The following is a 22,410-nucleotide window of genomic DNA, read 5'->3' as shown; positions in this document are numbered from 1 at the left end:
AAATTTTCAAGTTGATCCGAGTAATAGTTTTGGAGATACAAGCTTGAAAACTTGTGCACTCGTGACTAGCTAGGCTAAGTGCGCCGTCTTTAAACGTGTTTTTCTAGAAACCGTGTTTTTGAAGTCGGTTGGCAAGATTTCTCGAGAAATACTCAACCGATCTTCATGCAATTTTACACAGGTCTTTGAGATTCAATTTTTAAAGACTTGGACGAAGAATTTTTTTACAATTACAATGAAAGATGATCCTGTAAAGAGTTATCACGCCAACGCGGGCGAATCTTTTTTACGAGTGGTCAACGGAAATGACATCGCAATGGCCGAGTTTAAAATATTTTTTTCCAAAAATTTCAGAATTTCTTTGTTAATAGTGTGTTTGTAACAATAAAAAATTATAATAAAATATTCAATTTTTTTATGAGAAAAAATTTTGAAAAAGAGGCGATGAAACCGCTTAAACTAACCTCAAGCACTTGACATTGAAATAAAAAAATATAAATATATATTCATTGATAAAACTTTGTGCGCAGTTTCTTATCGAAATCCCCTTTAGAAATATGCTAACAAAGCAAATAATGCTAAAGTCGCTGTTTGCTGTGGCTCAACTTGTCTACTTGTTGATATAGACGTTTAAATTTCAAAATTAAACAAATTAAATACTTTGAAAACCGCGACTAATTGAACTTTTTTTAAAAGGATGTGGTTTGATTAAAATATAAAAAGAAAATTGTCGAAGCAAGAATTACTCGTTTTCAAAAGTCATAATTTGCCACACCAGCTTGATAAAAGCACTTTTATCACTTTCATTATATAAATACCCAAGCGTGAGCACACACAGTTCTATAGTATATAAATACTATATATACAAGTATGTATGTATATATGATTTTTTATTTATTTTCAAGATTTATTTTTAAAGAAAAATGGCAACCCCTTTAATATGTCTTTGTGTTTGGCAGGTGCCTACGAGTATGAATTTGATTCATTGCTTAAAAACTCTGGCAGATAATTTATTAATGAACAATAAACTAAGAATGTAGATACTTGTAGTACAACAAGATAAATACTGGCTGCTGATAAGATTCACCCTCACTAGGGTGACTAACTTTGACGAAAGTTAATTAATGGGAATTTCTATGCAACAGAAGCATGAGTGTGGCTGAGCGGAAGTTCGTGGACTATGATTAGCTAAAAACTTTTCTGGATATATATTTTTCTTGATTGGCCAATCATTCTTCCCTTTCGCTGTTTTCTGGATACAAACTCAGTATTTTTGACCAAATCATTGTCCCTAAACGTTAATAAATAAACCTATAAAAATATTATCATTGATTAGGAAAGAGTTTTTGGTAGAAAAAATTCTCAGTCCTAATGTATTTATAATTTTCTTAGTAACGAAAAATCTCATATTATGACCAACAGATGCACCCAAAGAGGCCTAAAACCCCTAATTACTAAATATTTCCTCAAATAATCGGTCCAAACTGCCATATTAAATTCCAGCTTTTGCTAATTGTTGATAACTAATAAAATCTCATTACTTCGAAACACTCTACATGACTTATCTGTCATGTGAAAGTGTCTTTGCTGACAGATGAAATTTTCAAAATTCACTAACAAATTGACCTCATTTCCCCAAAGGGGAACCGACAGCTTGCCTGCTAGCGCCCATTTATATGCTTGTATAACTGTATAAATATATACAGTGACAACGTTGGACAGCATTTTCTTTGTGCTAATTTTAATTTCAGTTTTCTAGCTCTTCACACCACGTTAACCTGCCCTACACACGTTCATCTCTCACGCAAATATAAATTTTATCGCAAGACGTGATGCGTTCCGTTTAAATCTGTGGCACCCTTTTGGCCTGACCGGTGATCAAATGCAGTCACAAACGCATGAAATGGAAAAAAAAACAAAAAACAAGATGAAAATCATATGAACATCAGAATAGTGTAGAAACGACAGAGCAGATATGAAATTGTACAAAATTATGATTTTCTAAAAATAAATCCATAATAATAAACATCGTAAAAGAGGGCCAGTGGTGGTGGGCTGTGATAATAGCGAAAATTTGAAAAATCATTTTCGCCCATATTTTTCAAACAAATTTTCAGTTATTTTAAGTGTTTAATGCCTTTTATGATTTACGCTGTTGTAAATAAGAAAAAATTATAAATTGAGCACATGTGGTTTTGTCAGATTTTTATTAGCACGCAGTTTTATTATTTATTTTATTTAATATTTCTTTAAGCAGAACTATGATTTGATCTCACTAGGAATTTTCTTTTCTAATGATAACCTATATGCAGATTTTATCTGGATTTTATCATAATTTGAAGCTTGTGATCTAGGGTGTTAGGCAAGTTGATCGCCAACGTCAAGTATTGAATAATCTATCAGTACGACACACATTTTTTCCATTTACTTCAATTACTTTAGGTTACTTTAACACATTATCACTCATACGGCCCTTCTGCCTCGATTCGTAACTAATGTTTTATTCCTACTTAGAACTTCTGACAGTCAATATTTCGAACAAATATTGAGACCTTTTAACTCCAGACAGCCTGAGTCTGAAGCAAACACATTAGCATCACCCAAAATATCGACAGAGATCCCAAAGTCAGTAGACTATGAAGGTTCCAGTCTAATTGTACTTATTTGGAGAGGTTTCCTTTTTTTTAATAGAGCAATTTGAAAAGATACTCAGGATTCCAACAGTAACACCATGACAAAATATTGAATGTACTAATATAATTTCAAATCATGACAAAGAATAAACCAAGCCACTGCGAGAGTACGAGAGATCTTTTGAAAGTTGACTCTGTGAAGTGAGGATATTTTCTAAAGAAATGCTTACATGGACTTTTCAAGTAGAAACCAAGAAAATTCGTTAACTTTGGCTGCATCGAAGCTATAATACCCTTCATAGGTGCATTTCATATAAAATAAAAGTGTATAAACAGATGTTTAGCTTGATTCTAACTGATCAGCTCGTATGGCAACCATATATTAACGCTTCCGATAAACAAGCAGCTTTTTGGAGAGGACACGCCGTGGGCAGAATTTCACATCTATATCTCAAAAACTGAAGGACTAGCTCGACAAACAGACGGACTGACGGTTATGGCTAAATCCACTTAGCTCGTCAAGCTGATCATCTATGTACATATACGAAAGTACTTAATAGGGTCTTCGACGTTTTCTGTTGGCTCTCACAAACTTCATTTTTAAATTGGAAAACACTTTCAAACAGGAATATCTCAAATCGTGCATTTAGTCAAGTCTCTCCCTAGAGGTATTGTATTCTTTCGTCGAATTGCTCTATTTTATACATATATACATACTATATTTGGTACTAACATGACTGTTACACATTTGCGATTCGTTGGCCAAAAATATAGCGAAACCGAAAGGTAATATAATTCTACATACATGCCACATGTTGCACGCAAAATCGGTGTGAAGATAATTTTTCTCTTTTCATATGGCTTGTTAGTATGTATTTATAAACTTATGGGAGGACAAGCTAGGGCAGCAAACATTTAATGCTCATGAATTAACCGCTATAGTTCCGCATACCTTGGTAAACATGATATTAACCCGAAACTCATAAATTCATACACAAACATATTTATGTATGTTTTTGTAGAAATCATAGAGTTTTTTATTATGAGTATTTTATTATGCTTCAGAGAAATGATTATGAGAGTTAGTGCAAGGAGTTCCGCCAATAATAGGCGGTAAGAGGCAGCAACATAGGGAACCGGCAAGCATAATGCAATGCACTACTGTGAGCAAAAAATAGTATTTTAAACTTCGCACGGAAACCCATTCGTCGTAATATTTCTTTCTAGGTTGGTCTGTGCCAAATGCCACATCAAAATAATCATTAGTGTTTAGTAAACGCTTGTCTTTCTGAACCACGTCCAGGACGGCCATCAACATCAACTGATAATCACCACGTCAATAAACTAAAGGAATCGGTGCTTCAGAATCCATGATTAACAGTCTTAGATCTTACTGGCATCGTTGGTATATCAGAGAGATCAGTGAAAACCATTTTGTAAGATCGTTTGGGCTTAATAAAAGTGAAAGCACGATTGGCTCCAAAATCATCAAATTTTTTCGAAAAACAGCATCGCGTTAACGTCTGTGAAACAATGCTTTCCGACTACCAGAATGTGATTAAATGTATTATTACTGTCGATGAGTCTTGGATCTATGCTTACGACCCGAAAACTGACGAGCAATCGATCGAAAATCATAGGAAAGGTGAGCCGAAGGCGAAAAACCCACCACAGAGCAAGTCAAAAGTTAATGTTATGTGGACAGTATTCTTCGATTTTACAGGTGTGGTGCACTCCGAATTCTTTCTGACTGGCCAAACTGCCAACAAGGAATACTATTTGAGTGTTATGCGTCTTATGGGCTGACAACTCTTGGTTTTCGGACCACAATAATATCGTGCCGCAAACACCTTATTCGTCTGATTTAGCTCCGTGTGACTTCTGGCTATTCAGAAACTTAAAAGATCGCTCCGTTGAAACCGTTTTGAGTCAATTGTAGACATTAAACGTACCTAAATCGCAACGCGCATTGAAGGCTATTCCGGCTTCCGATTGACTTTAACGACTGTTTTGAGTATTGAAAAAAACGTTGGTATAAGTGTATTGGAGCCAAGGGGGTTTACTTTGAAGGAGACGACATAGATTTTGAAGAATAAATAAAGGATTTTAAAATTATGCACAAAGTCTTACTATTTTCGGCTCGTAGCAGTATATCAAAAATTTGAATTATTTGAGTTCCGGTGCCCTGCTTGGCTTATTTCATGCCCCGAGTGACCATCTGTTGGCCGGTTTTTCACGATTTATTTGGCGTCTATCCCACAAAAGTTTCTTTCTGCTTTCTAGGAATTATTAATACGACCAATATTTCATAATTTTTCCGCATAACACTTACAATGCATTAGAAGTCATTATTCAATTTGTAATCAAAGTGCTTTGCGTGAATTTGGCGTCAAAGGTTTTCAAATTGCTTTTTTTGGGTTTTGTTTGTAAATTCCCATACTTTTTAACTTTTCACAGTTTTCCAAATTTTGGGCTTCACATTTTGGCCAAAAATATTAAAGAAATTGAAGCAACAAAACATTAAAAGCCATTGCTCATTCAAAATATGAAATGTTTATAAAACGCCATATGCTCACCGATTCACCGTTTGCTCGCACATTTTTGTAAAGGCGATTTATTTGCTTAGCTTTGTTTTGGTTTGGTTTTTCATCGCGGTATTTTAATTGATTTGAATCATATGGCATTTTAATGGGTCCCAATGTTGTAATTGCAGTTTATTTATGAATCTATGTTTGTACATATGTATTCAAATATTTCTTTGTTTATAAGGAGGCACCTTGCTTACAACCAGCCAGCAGCCACCAGCGTATTCAGCAATCAGCCCATAAATATTGTAAACATCGACAAACAAACAAGTTGATCCATATATTAGGCTAAATGCAAAATTACATTTCCAAATGGATGTGCATGTGGGTGGCTGTGCGGTATTACTTTCAAGTATTTTAATCACTTGGTAAATATTTGTGAATGGATTTATGTGCGCCTGTAGTTCGTGGTCGGCATTTGTCAAATTCACAGATTTTGGCATTGTAATAAATGTCCATTTAACAGGTGCCACTGACAGAGCGAAGCTACTGACGCGCGTGCCACAGAATGATCGGAATTTATCGTTTAGCCAAGTGATGCACAAGAATGTTACTTCGTATAATTTATAGCAAAAATATACTTATGTGTTTGTGTAGATTATGAAATTTTAAATTTTTTGAAATAATATGGATTTTATGAAAATTTTATCATTTTGTCGTTAAATATGAGTTAACTCAAAAATAAGAACTTGATTCCGACCGCTCAGTTTGTATAGCAGCTACATACATATATGGTATAGTGATCCGATCTGAACATTTCCTTTGGAGATTACATCAATTTTTCTCCTTATTTATTGGCGTAGTCACCGCTTACATGGTTAAAGCTGAGTTTGCATCAGCTCGCCAGTCGTTCTTCCGTTTCGTTGTTCGCAGACAAAAAAGAGAAAGGCCGAAATGCGAGAGTTCGAATAGTTCGAAAGAGCTTAACGAAAAGTTGCGGCGACTAACAAAAGATTTCAACATCGTAGCATATTCTTATAGAACCCTCAGAGGTGATGTAGTGACCCCACAATCTGCGCCAACTACCGTGAGATAAACTTCCTCAACATCGCGTATAAGGTTCTATCGAGCACCGCCAACAAACCGATTGGTCCTTATTAGTGTGGTTTTAGCCCTGGAACAACTGATCAGATTATATCACTAGCTTCGGCAATAATAACTTCTTGAGGAGAAAATTAATGAATATATTGTATACCATGATTTAAAAGTGCAAAAAAAATTATAAATTTACGTGGGTTGCTTTTTATATTTCTTAATTTGAGTACTTTTAGTGTTGTCAGACACCATCACAAGAGTCCTTTTAAAAATTTTACGTACATTTTTTTTCACAACAATAACTTACACGGTTATCCAGTATAACGTTGAGCTTAAGCATAAGCTTTGTCAAAATCGGGAAAGGCATCTTCGAGCCGTTCGGTAACAGATGAGGTTTTAGACAGAGTGATTCCCCTCGACCGTTTTTTTTTAATATATGTAATGCTGGAAAAAGTGATATATGTTGCTACTTTGTACCGCAGTGGCACCTTCTATGATACTTTAAGAGTACAATGCTACTGGGTACGCAGATGATATTGACATCGTAGGTATTAACAATGGAGCCGACAGCGCTGCCTTTTCTACCTTAGATAAAGAAGTGAACGAGGTTAGTATTGTGGTGAACGAGGACAATACAAAGTACACATCTAAAGATTTCTGGAATATTGCGAACTAAGTCACTGTTGGCAGCTATACATTTGAAAAAGTTAACGACTTTGTGAACCCTCGCCACCAAAATAAATTCATAGTGACCTGTCTGCACGTGGAATATACAACTGGCGTTACTTGGCAAAGCATATAGACAACTGAAGAAGTTTGGTGTTCTCTGTCCAGACCAACCCGCTGTTGTAGTGCCAAAAAGAAGTGACTACAATCGGTCTTAGAAAGTGTGAGCTACATATGTATGTATTAGTATTGTTTATGTAAAGAGTTGAACCCTTAATGAATTTTGCCGAGGTTGCTGCAGCATCAAACTGAGTGGTTCAAACAGAAAAACTCGATGTATCGTAACATCGTCTATGTTATAAACCTTATTGTCCAGTCATTTGTGGTAGGGCTGATTCATGCTTAGGCTTTGGTATAACAATATTTAATAATTTTTTCCACGAAAAATTACTTTCAGTTTACTGGAAATGTACAATTTATTTAAATACGTTATTTTCAATATTTACTTAGATATCTTAGATTCAACAAGCCTTAGATAGTGGCGAACCGAACAAGCGAGTGGTATAAATCAAGCAGACTGGTATAATCATGTAGGGCTAGAAAAGCGATATACATGTATGGATGTTTTATATTATTGTAATACGTAATACAGAAAATTTTTTTTTTATTGCTTTCACATATCCACTTTTTGACAGGAGAACTGAACTCAATCATAGCAAGCAGGGAAATGACGATTTGACGGCGACTATTTCCGTTATAACAGTATGTTTATCGCTACATTTTGGCATTATTTCAACGAAATACATAATTTATGCTTTACTTCTAGTTAACCCCGAAAATTAAGAAATAAATATGTATGTAAGTAATCTCGAAAGCACATTCCTCGAAATATTCAACTGAACGGAAGGAGAAGATTCACGGATACGAATGAGCATAAGGGCGGCTAAATTTCTTATGTCATAAAAAATAATATTACACATATTAAAAAAATAACAAAATTATCTCCAGACTATGTCCTTTTTATAAAAACTTAAGATTTATTTGGACTCGGAACGGGTCTGACATTAACGCGCATTACTTTGAAACATTAACCAGAATTTGGGCTGCTAACACAGACATGTGAGAATGGTTTTCTTTCTTCACCACCTCTTAACATGTATATTTTGTCAGGTGTGAATAAAGTTCCCAGGTGTGAATAGAAACCCACGACGCTAACTGAAAGGTTTCTTTGGTATGTTCTGAAATACAAAAAAAAAAGGTCCACCCTAATGCAATGAAGGCAAAGTGGAGAAACCAACTTAAACAGCGAACGTGTAAACTCATGACTCCGATCGAAAAAAATTAAAGTAGTTTATTTCAATTAAAGCCAATTAGATGCGAAGCATTCGTAAGCCGCTGAGACGAAGAAACCGAGAAAGTGCCTGAGGAGAGCGCTCCCATATCGTCATATCTTTATATACAAGTATAAATACAAATATGTGCTTTTTAGCAATTGTGTTTGTTGGTGGGGGGAATTGAATTGAACTGGACTCCAAATTGTAATCGAGCATTGAATATTCAAACTTGCTGATGAATCAATGCTGGCGATCAGTGAGACTTAATTTTTACTGAAATTATTTGTAAGTGTATACATATTTTTTATGCTATATTTTAAGTGTATGTATGTAGTAAATATCTACATGAAAAATTAAGTTTGCATAAATACGCATGCACAAAGTGTAAATGGGCCGTAAGACGTGACACGTTTGGCCTTGCGCCAGGAATGCTCTTAATTCTCAATGCATGTATTGCAAAAAATATAAACAATGAAATTAATTTTTTAATAAAATTATTACAAAAAACGTGCTTCTATGAATTTGTATATTGTATGGGAAAAGATTTCAAATGATATGGCAGTTTTCATTAGTAAAAATAAGAAAAAACGCTAAGCGACGGGGGCCGATAGATTGCCGGCCGAGCTGTTCAAATCCGGCGATAAAGAACTGATAAGGAGCATGTATTAGCTTTTTCGTAGAATATGGTCGGACGAAAGCATGCCCGACGATTGGAATTTAAGTGTACTTTGCCTAATCCATAGAAAGGGAGATCCACAATCTATGCCAACTAACGTGGGGTAAGCCGCCTCAGCATCGCATATACATAAGGTTCTATCGAGCGTATTGTGTGAAAGATTGTATCCCCGCAAAACTAATACGGGTGTGTAAACTGACGTGAAATTTGCGTACCAAAAGCTCCGTCAGGATCGGGAAGGACCCCTCCGAGCCGTTCGGTACCAAACAAGGTTTCAGACAAGGCGACTTAATATCGTGCAACTTCTTCAATCAACTGCTGGAGAAAATAATGTGAGCAGAGCTTAATCGAGAAGGTACAATCTTCTATTAGAGTGTACTGCTGCTGGCGTACGCCGATGATATTGATTACTGAATAAGAATATGATGCAAATGGGCCTGGTAGTGAACGAGGACAAGACGAAATATCTCCTGTCACTATATAAACAGTCGGTACACTCGCGACTTGATTCCTACGTCATAACTTCGTAGTCGCAGCTAAATTCGTCTATCTTGGAACCAGCTACAATATCAGCCTTGAAGTCCAACCCAAAATCACTCTTGCCAACAGGTGTTACTTTGAACTGAGTAGGCAATTGATAAGTAAAGTGCTCTCTCGACGAACAAAGACCAAACTCTAAAAGTCACTCATTATTCCCGTCCTGCTATATGGTGCAGAGGCAAGGACGATGGTAATATCTGATGAGTCGGCGTTACGAATTTTCGAGAGAAAAGTTCTGCGGAAGATTTATGCTCCTTTACGCATTGCCAACAGTGAATATCGCATTCGATGGAACGATGAGCTGTATGAGATATACGACGACAGTTCCGCGAATAAAGAGACAGCGGCTACGCTGGCTAGGTCATGTCGTCCGTATGGATGAAAATACTCCAGATCTGAAAGTATTCGATGCAGTCCCTGCCAGGGGAAGCAGACATAGAGGAAGACCTCCACTTCGTTGGAGAGATCAGGTAGAGAAGGAGTTGGCTACACTTGGTATCTCGAATTGGCGCCAAATTGCCAAAAGACGAAACGACTGGCGCGCTGTTGTTAACACGGCTATAACCGCGTAAAGAGTGTCTACGCCAGTAAAGAAGAAGAAGTTCGATCTCAACTTAATCGTGAATACGCCTTTTCAAATAAAAAAGTTTTCCATATGGTATATATGGTAGCTATATACTATAGTCGTCCAATATCGGCGGATATCAAATTGATATCGCAAAAATTGAGGGAATAACACTGACAGTCCCGCGGTCGTTACAAATATCGAAGCAAACTTAATAAAGCATGCTCAGGGTATAAAAAACAATTTTTGGAATCTACTTTAATTCAATTTAAAAAAAAACCGTTCAAAATTTTATTTAAATTTTGTAGTTCTCCTTTTTTAATTTTCTTCATACATTGTTATTAAAGTTAGTGCCATTTTATTTTATTCGATTTCCTATTCCACTAAATTCTTCTTTACTTCCACAAAATTATAAAACACAAATGAAGGTCCTCAAAAAAAAAATGCCCCTTTGTATTCTGCACAGGTGTCGAAAATGTCAAGTCTACGCGCTAAATTTTGTTGAACAATTAGTATGATGTCGCAATTTTGTGTAGAACATGACATTCCAAGATTATCTCAACTTTGCCAGTGCTCTTAAAAATCATTATTTATTTATAGTTATAGCAAAATACTGAAAGATATTTACTTATGTGCGCTCTTCCGCAGTGACGTCGCTACGGAAAAGGCAACAGTTTGTCATTTCAGAATATTTTTGTGTTGCTACATTTTTCAAAACGAGAAAAAGAAAAGATATAGACGTAAATTAAATCTTACAATCTACAGCAATAAATTCTAACGGCAAAATATTTGAGTAATGATTTTTACATATATCTAGTGCCTTAAATTATTGATGTCAAGTGAGATGGAGGGAGGACTAAGAGTGAGTAAAAGCTGTCAAACTTAAACTGATGATTGAAGTAAGTGTTGATGTGACGTCATAATGTGACAATTGATGACGAATATTAGTAATGTTTACGCTGAGTAACTGTCTGTATTCTTATTTCTAAAGATCGCAGCAATTAAATTTCTTTTTCATTTGCATTATTTTCTATTATTTAATAAATATATTATTGATTAAAATGTATGAATTGATGATTTTGTTTTCAAGATCTAAGATTTAGTTTATATTAATATTTTTCTATGTTTGTAATTCTTTATGTTTACTTACAACTATTCCACCTGCAAGTACCAAAGAAATTTTATTTCTCCAGTCTACAGTTGTGCGCTAAAAGTATGAAAATAATACACAGAAAATAGAAATTATTGATTTTAGATTTTAAGTAACTGGTGAAAATTCATCAACACATACCGTTACAACGATTTTCACAACAACAACCACGGATTAGAAAATTATGAAAATTAGAACTAGACATTCTGAACTCATGCACAGAATTTTAGAGCGAAATGTGCAAATGGCATATAAATACTTTAAACGATATTAGTGCACAGAGTTATATTATATTTTATTCATTAGTTCCTTAGCATTTTAAAAGCATTGTTTGAAGATTAGATACAGTAGTCGATATAAATAGGTATTTATAAATATACCGTCTTTGAAATAATAAGAAGAATAATATCGCTTAAGAATAACAATTAACAATCCTTGAATTACACTGTTTCCACAAAGCATTCGAATCAAAGAAGATTCTTGATAGAACTATGAAACCGAACCTAACATAATATAAAATGATTTTCGACGGCTTGGGTTCTAATCTTTTGTAAAAAAAAATACATGTGAAAGCAACAATAAAAAAACTTTCAATCGAATACCAGTTAGCATATGCAATTCTATACCCAGTAAGCCGCGACTACCGAAACTCCAACGCTTTCAAAGAATTAGCATAGTAACTAACCCCAACAAACTAAGAACGGTCTACTCCCACGACAGCCGCGTCTAAGTAACCGGAATGGAGCCGGATTGTTATCCGGCCGAGGACTGTCAACACGCATCATTCAAAATTAATTGAGGAATGTCTTTTATCGTTACAACAACAACAAAAGAAATTACCGTCTAATCAAATTTGACCCAGACTGGTCCATATAAACTGCGCAATCAAACCGACTAGATAAAAATTTTAATTTATATATTTCCCTGGATTAATACAACCTTTTTAAATATTGGTGTGAAGTTTGACTTCCTAATGTCTGTGTTTGGCAGCTGTTTGTTTGATATTCGAAAGGTTTGTCTGGCGAGTTTTACCATGAAACCATACCATGAACATTACCATTTACCATGAAAAAAAAATTCAAACAAGTTTTTCCGAATTTTGTGTTTTCAATGAAATCATGGCTTCGAAATGGTTGAAAATACTGCAGACGTATTTTGGAGAATCTTTATGATTATTAACATAACAATTTGAGTGGCACAGATCATTCAGTGAAGATCGTGAAGTCATCGAAAACTTGCCTCATACAAGTCGTTCGTTCATCAACCTCTATTAATGACGATATTATCGAAAGAGTTAAAGAAACAGTGCTTGAAATCGTCTTGTTGGCGTCAGCGGATCTGATAATTCTCTTGGCTCGTATGAAACCGGTCAATGTTAGACTCATACCAAAAACATCGATCTCTTGCAAAAACGACGTCACGTAGAGATCGCAAAAGAGATGTTTGATAACGTAGCTGCATTCATCAAACGCATCATTACGGATGACGAGAAGTGAGTTTATGAATATCATAACTTAACTATTCAAAAACCTAACGAATCCAAACATGAGCACACCGAAAAAAAAAACATTCACCAAAGACGCTGAAGGTTATTCCACCCGAGCTTTGTAAAAAGTGTAAGGAAAATATAATTACAATTTAGCATGCTTGTATTTGCTTAGTAGCCTATTTTGAAGGCGGTAATGCAGATTTACTTTAAAATATTGAAATTGTAATAGGTCAAATTTAGTGTGGATCATGATACGATCACACGTATTGTACAAAAGTTTCGGTTTTTACCAAAAATATCTGGTAAGTAACCAGTGACTTAACCTGTAGTTGACTTGCAGAGTTCCTCTTCAAAAATGTCTTTCCAAGTTAATTATATCAGTAGCAGTACGTTAAGCCACTCTCGTCGGTCTGACAAATCGAAAAAAGCGACTATTATTACATTGTGACTATGTGCATGTTGGTATGACGTAAATTCGATAATTACAGCAAAAACATTTCATGATTCATTACTCAACAAAGAAGTGAATTAAGTGCATACATACATACACGTATATGGATTTATATAGGCGTAATTGCATATTTTATAAACAATATAGAATTCTTTTTGCTAAAATTATAATTTCACAATTCATTCTTCTTCTTCAGTGGCGTAGACCAAGCTTACCTGGTTATAGCCTAGTCAACAACAGCGCGATAATCGTTTCTTGTTTTAGCAATTTGCTGCCAATTCGAGATGAAACCACCTGAACTCATTCATTAGAAAATACATAAATTGCATTGGTGGTTGGTTATACTAAGCAAGTAATTTTCTGGGAGTGAATCAAAACATGTTTTATAAGCAGACAACTTTAGTAGTCTCTGGTAGTAGTTCTCGGCGCAAAACTACCGGAAGAAACTATATACTTGTATAATATATGACTAAGCTGATGGCGTAACCGCTAGTGCTATATATATATATATATATATAAATTGTAATTGTAATTAATTACCTTTTTCAATTTTTATTTAAAAAAAAAAATATGGTTATCAGTTAATTGTACCAAATTGTTAACAGTACCTACCTAAATTTAATGATTCTGTAACCTGTGGATCCAATTAAACGATAAGCTTTTTATAACACAGCTTGTTCAAGGACACCTATCTGCTCTTTTAGCAATTAAAAGATATTTTATTAAAAAAAAAAACTTTAGTATATTAGTTGCACTTCAATTTGAAAATTGTGACAGAAAAGTACCCCGAAATTGTAAATAAAGCGCAAAATATACAATTATTCTTCAATATTTATTTTGTCGCGCTCAAAGTGTTCACCACCAGATGTAATACACTTATGCCAGCAATTTTTCAGTCCTCGAAAAACGTTTTGGAATGGCCTTCAACTCCTTCAAAGAATTTTGTTCTATCTCTTCGATCGACTGAAAATGTGTTCCACGGAGCGGCAATTTCGGTTTGGGGAACAAGAAAAAAATCACACAGAGCCAAATCTGGTGAATACGATGGTTAATCGATGGTATTCATTGCGCTTTTTGGTTTTAAATTCGGTAGCAATCGTACACTTTTAGAAAACAAAATTTGGCTGTATCGTTACTAGTTAAACAAGAACGCGTTTCAAAACCAAAATATCCATCAAAACCAATCGAACGGACTCGAGGGAGATGTCGAACTCACTTGCCATCTCTCTAATTTTTGTCTGACGATTTTCAAGTACCGTATCTTTAACTTTATTTTCATCAGTGGAAGAGGTCGAAGATCGTCCAGAATGAGGCACGTCTTCAATGATCTCTCGACCGTCTTTGAAGGCGTTGTACAACTTATAGGCTTGCGTTTTTGATAAAACTGAATCACTTTAAGATTTTTCCAACATTAGCACACGCACACGAAAATTTGGTTAGAAATACAAAATTTGAGACAAATTCTTTATTCGATATTTTTAACCGTTGTAAAAATCGCAACGCACTACTGTTATCGATAACACATTTTAAACCACAAAAATTTTGCAAATCGAAAATATTTTTATATTTTTCTTATCCGATTTAAAAAAGTTGGGAACGACTGTACTATATGATATTTTCACATATTCCATTCGTTTATTATTAATTTAACTTGTCCACATAAAGAAACTAAGTTTAGAAGGTACTAATTTCTAGGGTAAACAGAATTGTCACAATTAATAAACCATACATACGCACATAATATAACTTGATATGAATGTTTAACTTATATATACTTGATTACTAACTTTATTGAAGCTTGTTGTTAGAAATGTATACATCTTATCATTTAAACCAATATACTTATCAAAACACCTTTCGTGCATAATAAATTTCACGAGAATCGAATAAGTCTAACGTCTAACGTATAAGGTGACGAATAATATTTGCGTAAGTTAATGTATCTATTTAAAAATTTCTAGAATAACACCACCCACCACCCAACCGCCCGAAAAGGCCATCATATAAATAAGTGTGTGTATTTAACCACAATTTATTATTTTAAGGGGTTTTATTGCAAACTTTACGACAACAAAGATTCCGGCCGAGTGACAAAAGAGCTAACATATGGTTTTTGGGATCATTAATGTGACAGCGACTGCCGCATGTTTCTCACCTCTGCTACATAGGCTCATCATTTGTGGCACAACATATCTATCGGGGGGCTTAATGTGGCACAGCGATGTCGACGACGAATGGCATATAAGAACTTTACAGGTGTATGTATAAATGTATGTATATATGTATGTAGATATGTACATAGGTATACTTCTAGATCGTGTGTATATTTACATATGTATATGCATGCTAATTTTAGGTAAATGCTATCAAGAGACACTTGTCAATCGAATTTCATTCAGCTGTGATAGAGATTATTAGCAGTAAGAAGAAACTAGATACATACATTGAATTGAATTTGTGTACAAGAAGATCAAATAAGAAATCAAATATTTTGAAAGCAAAAATTAGAGGAAAGATGAAAATTGATAAGCAAATTTGTTGATGAACCCCTTTCTATAATTAAAATTATAATTAAATATTTGAAAATAAAATTTAAACGAAATGTAAATTCATCGTACTTTGATATACCTAACTTTTAACAGAGATTTCAGGGGGCTGACATATAGATCTAGACACTAATGGTCTTCGTGGTTATACGAGGAATATGATTAAATTAACTGTAAGTGAGAAACTCAACCGCAAAAGAAACTGTGGTCTTGACTACACCAGTCACCAGTTTGATTCGAGTTTTTATCAAAGTATTATTTATAACTTGTTTATAAAGTCCAACTGACCGACAATTTATGGCGAACACAGCAAGACTTTCTGTTTGCTCTCCGTGCGGTTAGAAATTAAACTGACAGTAATGACTAAAAGCAAAACAGCTGAACCTAGAATTAGGAAAATAATTGTGTATTCAGTAAGAGCCCAACGAGAAGAATCATTAGATGTTGCAAATTACTGATCCACAATAGTGGAAGTCCAGTTGAGTAATAGTTGCAAAAATTATTAAAGATTGTTGGACACACTCTGATGTTTGGTTCATCAAAAAACTATGCGCCGTCATCAAAACTTGATTAGGTATGGTTATGTGCTTGATGTGTTTTATTTCTATTTCCGCTACTTCTCATAGATATCTAAAAGTATGAGATCCAGCCGTGTTTTCGCTTGATCTGACAAACAACCACTGAAAAATGGACCTTGCTGAGAGTGAAGATTTCCCTAAACCTCTTATAATTTACCCTGGGCCAGAAGGATCTTGCAACTACACAACTGCTGGTAGTCGACCAGCGCTTGTTGATTTGGTCTGAGGCCCAACATTTTAGTCGTAGACCACAAGTAGCCAAAGGAGCTCCTACTCGTTTCCATTCCGCAGTTATTGAGACAGAAGTACCTGTTCTAGCAAGAAATTTCCTAGGCCAGAAGGATCTTTAGGCATTCTTTCACAATTTTGAGCACACAGTCAGTGAACTCAAGACTAATATCGCCGCTCTATTATCGAAGATGATAGTCGTCACTCTGAAGAAGGCTGCGCTCCGGAGCAGTAAATCTACTGTTATCTTTATGGTAGCCACCAGCTTCTCTTGGAAGATGCTGCAGTACCCGAACTTGGTTAACAGTATATTAATTATTTTTATACCCTGAACAGAGTATATTAAGTATACCACGAGTTTAAAAACCCCAAATGAAAAGGGAAAGAAATATACATATATATACATACATATATAAGTGATCAGCGCTCAAGTTCAGTATTAATCGTGTCTATCTGTCTGTATATACGCGAAGCAGTCCCTCAGTTTTTGACATACTGATCTGACAATTAGCGCGTGTTCTTTTCTCCCCAAGAAACTGCTCATTTATCGGAGCATTATAGTCTATAACTGTTATACAAGCTGAACGTTCGGTATTAATTGCTTGTATGGAAAACTTAGGTCATAAGCTTTTTTTTTTGAGGTATCTTCAAGAAATGTGTCAGATAATATAATCCAAGACTTCGCCACAGTCTCCGCAGAAATTGTTCAGATCGCAAATTCCAGTTCTTACAAGTATATGGAATCTTTTCTATTTGTGAAAGGTATTATAGCTTCTTGGTTCACCCTGAATTTTTTCCATTTATTTCATTATATTTTAAAATTTTTCTAAATATAGAAAGTATGTAAATTAAGAATTTTCTCCGTGGACTTTTTCAGTTATGCATATTTTTTGAATATTTACCTTTCTCGACTAACCATAAGGTTGCAACAAACTGCTACACCCCTACATACGAGCTGACCTCTAAGTCAACATACTACAACTACACAGATAACGGCATTGCATCATACACACACGCATACACATGTATGAATAAAGTGAACTTTGTAAACTGCAATGGCGCTCGGCCGCTCGTCAAATCAAATTATGCCGTAATCCATTGCAGGCCGACACACGTGAGCCAAAGCCCGAATATTCGTTACAAATAAGCATACATGCACACATGCGCGCAACTATACTAGCATATATGTATGTATATAGTATGTATGCAAGTGTAGCTCAGTAAGTGTTTGTCTAATGTCGAGCTCCAAATGGGTGGGTATATTTGTCCACTTGCAGTGCAAACAAACTATCTGTGTTTATGCTTTTGTGTTGTACTTACACACATATTGATATATTACACACACTTACTATGTATATATGTATATGTATATGCACATATTTTCATTTGGTAGTGTTTGTGTATGTTCGTGCAACAATATTTTACTGTTTTCATTCATTTACACACACATATATACATACATATGTACAAGTCTATATTAGTTGACTTTTGTCTGTCTATTTCTCTTATTTGCTTGTGTGTCGCCGCTCTTCGCTTTCAATTTAAATCAATTTAACTTATTTTCTTCGTTTGCATGCAACATTCTTTACCCCTGTAGTTTGATTCTCCTTACTACGTTGTATTTGTAGAAAATTGTTGACTCTCTAGTGTTTGCTTTGGCAAATGTTATTTATTTTGTACAACAAAAGTCAAAAGATCAAACACAAAAATACATTTTTTTTTAATTTAAAATAATTTAGTGTTTTTTTTATGAAAAAAATGCCGCTTTAGTTGGTTTGCTTTTAAAAACTTAGTGAGTTCTGTCCTTTGATTAGATTTCGGAGATAAAATACATGTCTTGTATTGAGTTTTGAACGTAAAAACACCAAAGGTTAATTGCATAATATTTATTTACAACAACATGTACGTAAGCATACATACCAAAATAGGTATTCATTTATGACTGACAATATTACTGATAATATTATCAGTTTGTACTAAACCAAACGTGAGATGTGAGGTTGAAATTTTTTGTGGGTATGTAATATATTAGTGTTTGCATTGTTAGTATTTAAAGGCTTCTTAAAAAAAAAAGTTTTTTTTACACAAAATTATTTAATCAAATATTTTTCAATCGTTTATTTATTTTGTCATTGGTTTGGATGATTAAATATACGTAAGGGGTGTTAGGTCAGTAGATCAATCGTTAGATGACCACCAAAGAAACTACGCGGTTCTAAGGAGGGACCCATAACAATAGCAGCTTTAGTATAGGCTTATAGTAGGGACCTAGAAATATCCTTATCAATTGAAAAAAGAAAAAACCTTAACCTCGGTTGTACCGCATTTTTATTGTTCAGTTTGTATAGCAGCTGTATGCTATAGCAGTCCGTTCTTAAAAATTTGGTCGGCGATTATGGCAGCTGTCCTGAGAAATAATGCATGCCAAATTTCGTGTTAATAGCAAATAAAAAAGTTTTCCATAGCATGACTTAATTTTGATAGCTATAGTGGTTGTAAATGGGAAATTCCGATAAATTAGCAGTATCTTGGAAAGAAAAGGGCGTGTTTAAAATTTCAGATTGATAACTCCAAACTTTAGGGACTAATCGGAGTAATAGTTTCGGAGATACAGCCTTGAGAACTTTTGCGCTTGAGGCGAGCTAGCCTTTAAGGTAGTAGTCTAGTATTTTGGGTTCAAAAAATCTAAATTTTTTTTGCTTAATTTGAAAGTACAATGTCTTGAAAATACACTGTGAAAATTTCAGACAGAAATTCAAAATATTTCGGGAGTTATAACGAGTTTCCTAGAGCGCCTCGGAGTACTCTCTCTCGGAGTAGTTGAACTTTAAACGCGTTTTTCTTAAAACATTGTTTTTCTGGTCGGCCCGGGTCCTAACTTTTTTTCGATCCGAACCGATCAAATTTTAACTGTTCTACACACTTATATGTAGTTCTCGTCGCTACTAACGAGAATTTTTTTCACCCCTCACTTTTTATTTTACAGCCCTTTCTTTGCTAAAATAAAAGGACTTTTTTTCAAAGTCCGCCATTTTGTTATTTACCTTTGAAATTTAACTTCAGTAGTTCCGATCAGAATGATATGTCTATAGATTAAGAATAATCAAGAATATTTGATTTCAGATAACATCAAGAGCCAAAATCACCCGGGCCACCCGCGTGCATTTTTTTAAGGTTCCAACTTCGAGTGACAATAATAATAGTAATAAAGTATTAAATTTTTTCAAAAACATTTTTTTATATGTTCAATATGTAAATAAAAAACTCTTAATATTCAAGATAATTCATTTTAATTTTTTATAAAAAATCGAAGGATTTTTTTTTCAATTACAATTATTTAAATAAAAAAAGTGTCCGGAAATTTTCACTGAAATTTTAATTTTTTTGTAAAAATGTCTGCCAAAAATCCAATTTTCGGTTTTTTCCTTGATTTGTTTGTATGTGAAAAAAATGTTAAAAGGCTGTTTCTACCCAAGGAAACCCATATAACCCCTTAATTTACCCTGTTCAGGGTATAATACTTAAATAAAAGAAACTTACAAACAGTTACCTATAAGTGTCTTTAAATTTCACCACATTCCTCGTTCATTTATACTCCCAAAAAATCATCAAAAAAACGATATGATAACTAATATTTTCATTCCAATAATATGTTCGTGTACTTTTGATATTAGAAATAGTCTACAATTTAAAATTAAAGTCTCCGTGGCACCACGATGTTTTCACGACAGTCGGGTCTCCGTAACCGGAATAAACCGTGTTTTTATTCAACAAAATATAAAATAAATCCAAATGGCAAGCCACATCAACAGTTACAACACAGAAAAACTTCAGAACCGGAGAGTCGTTCTGATGAGTTAGAATCACGTTGTACTACTTTTAAGAAAATTGTACTGTTCTTCATAACTAAAATATGTATTACTTGGGATTCTTTATAGCATTTTCTAATATGAACGAACGATTTTTGAAAATCTTTTCAGCAAATCAAACTATTTAGAGGAAAATATATCTTACTACTTTTCCAGTACTATAAGTTATTTTCACTGCCGTATTTAAATGAACAATTTATATAAAAAACAAATCTCAACAAAAAAATTTTTTGAAGTTCCTCTTAACTTTTCTTCAAGGAAGTCAACGCAGCCTCATACAATAACTATGTATAGTATATATGGAAACTAACAAAGCAGAACTGATCCTATGAGGACTAAGAGTGCATACATAAATATATACATATGTATGTATATCGGTATGTTCTGAGAGAACTGGAAAATATCAGAAAAATAGTCAGGAAAATGAAGTTCTGATCATAGTTCATTACATACTGTTCATAACTAAAATGGAATTAGTCAGAAAAACCTCAGATCCTACTAATTTCTTAAGAATTGAGTGCGGAAAAAGAACATAATTACGTCAGCGAATCTGTCTGTAATTTTTCAAATAAAAAACCCAGAGATCCTGAATGAAATCCAAATTAAAGTTGTTGCTGAGTATATGAATTCAATAGACAGTTGTGAATCTGTTTCGAGATATCAATCGTAATCTGACTTTTGTCATTTTATAAGACAATAACACGTAAAAAATGCAGTTCCTTGTTTGAAAAACGTCAGTTGGCTGACTAACTAGTTACTAGTTGGGTTTGCTATTCATACTGGCATCAAAGTATGTAGTTTATAACTAGTTGATTTCACCGCATGTTGGCTTTTGCCTGTAACTACATACCTAACTAAATAAAATTCATTTCTTTGTTCAAACAATCGCTGTTCACATTTCAAGGAATTTGGGTAAGCGAATGTTGGGTTTCCATTGCGGGATTGCTAGTTTTCTACTGCAGGATTGCTAACTTGCTTGCTACCTAACTGTGTGTTCTAATGAATGCTATAAGAACACAGAAATTCTGTGACAGAACAAATGTTACTAATGAATACATATTATGACAGAATTTTTGATCATTTAATTTTGAAATTAATTTAAAAATATTTTTTTTTTATTTAAAAAATATTAAAATGTGAATTATATGAGAAGCAAGTAAATATAAAAACTTACAAATTTGCTTTAATGAAGCCAGTAATCTAAAAGTTAGTACCGAAAACATTTCCAATTACGACAACTTAAGATTTATGCACATTTATGATTTAAAATATTTAAAAAATTTAAGCTCACCTCTCGCTTATAAGACTGTATTTATTATATTCCAATTTAGTAAAAGAAATTTCGTCGTTTTCGAAAGTGACATCCTTATCACAAATATTGAGAATTAAAGACTTTGTCGTGGTTTTGAGCTGTTTTCACACACTAAACAAATTTACGCACAAAAATATTTTTATTTCAACCAAATATTTGTATTTCAACTAAATATTCTTATTTCAACAAAAAAATTTTATTTCAACAAAAATTTTTACTTCAATTAAATATTTCTGAGATTTAAAATTTTTGATGTCTTATCACAATTTCAAAATACACATTTAGTTTCGGCAAATTATTGCTCGCTGCTTTGCATTGCTTGCCACTATTTTATATTTTTAAAACTTCAACACTTCCTTATTAATTTTTAAAATTTTCCATTTCAGAATTTTCACTTTATTTTCGAAAATTCCTCTCGCAAATCATTCAATAAATATCACTTTTATTTGACTTTAGCGACGGTGTATTCGTGTCGTAAGTATTTTTTAATTAAAAATCCACTTCCCCCGCCGACTAGCACTCGCGCCCAATGCGATCTAATCAAACCGGCAAGTACCGTTTCAAATGTTATATTAAAGTGAAAACGCGATCACCGCATCGCATACGCCACAAACGGCAGTGGCCGAACGATCACGCACACCGAGAATTTTTATCAAGCAGTGATATTAACATTTCCTGGCTGAATGACCGAGTAGCCGACAGTGTTACAGTGTGTCTGTGCTGGCAAGCCGAACAAGTGATAAGCATTTGCCG

At 34.1% G+C, this 22,410-nt stretch overlaps 1 protein-coding gene across 1 annotated transcript in view; it reads right to left on the bottom strand.

The window, feature by feature from the left end:
- LOC120771395 (immunoglobulin superfamily containing leucine-rich repeat protein 2) overlaps positions 1–21,857 on the bottom strand; it is a 34,722-nt gene extending 12,865 nt beyond the window's left edge. The window contains exon 1 of the mRNA XM_040099363.1: positions 21,637–21,857. The gene's annotated coding sequence lies outside the window, so the exon portion shown is untranslated. The remainder of the gene's footprint in view (positions 1–21,636) is intronic.
- Positions 21,858–22,410: the final 553 nt, after the last annotated feature.

The sequence above is a fragment of the Bactrocera tryoni genome, chromosome 3 (assembly GCF_016617805.1).
Source record: "Bactrocera tryoni isolate S06 chromosome 3, CSIRO_BtryS06_freeze2, whole genome shotgun sequence".
NCBI classification, from domain to species: Eukaryota; Metazoa; Arthropoda; class Insecta; order Diptera; family Tephritidae; genus Bactrocera; species Bactrocera tryoni.
Note: the sequence above shows the minus strand (reverse complement) of the source record. Positions and strands in the feature narration are given on the sequence as shown.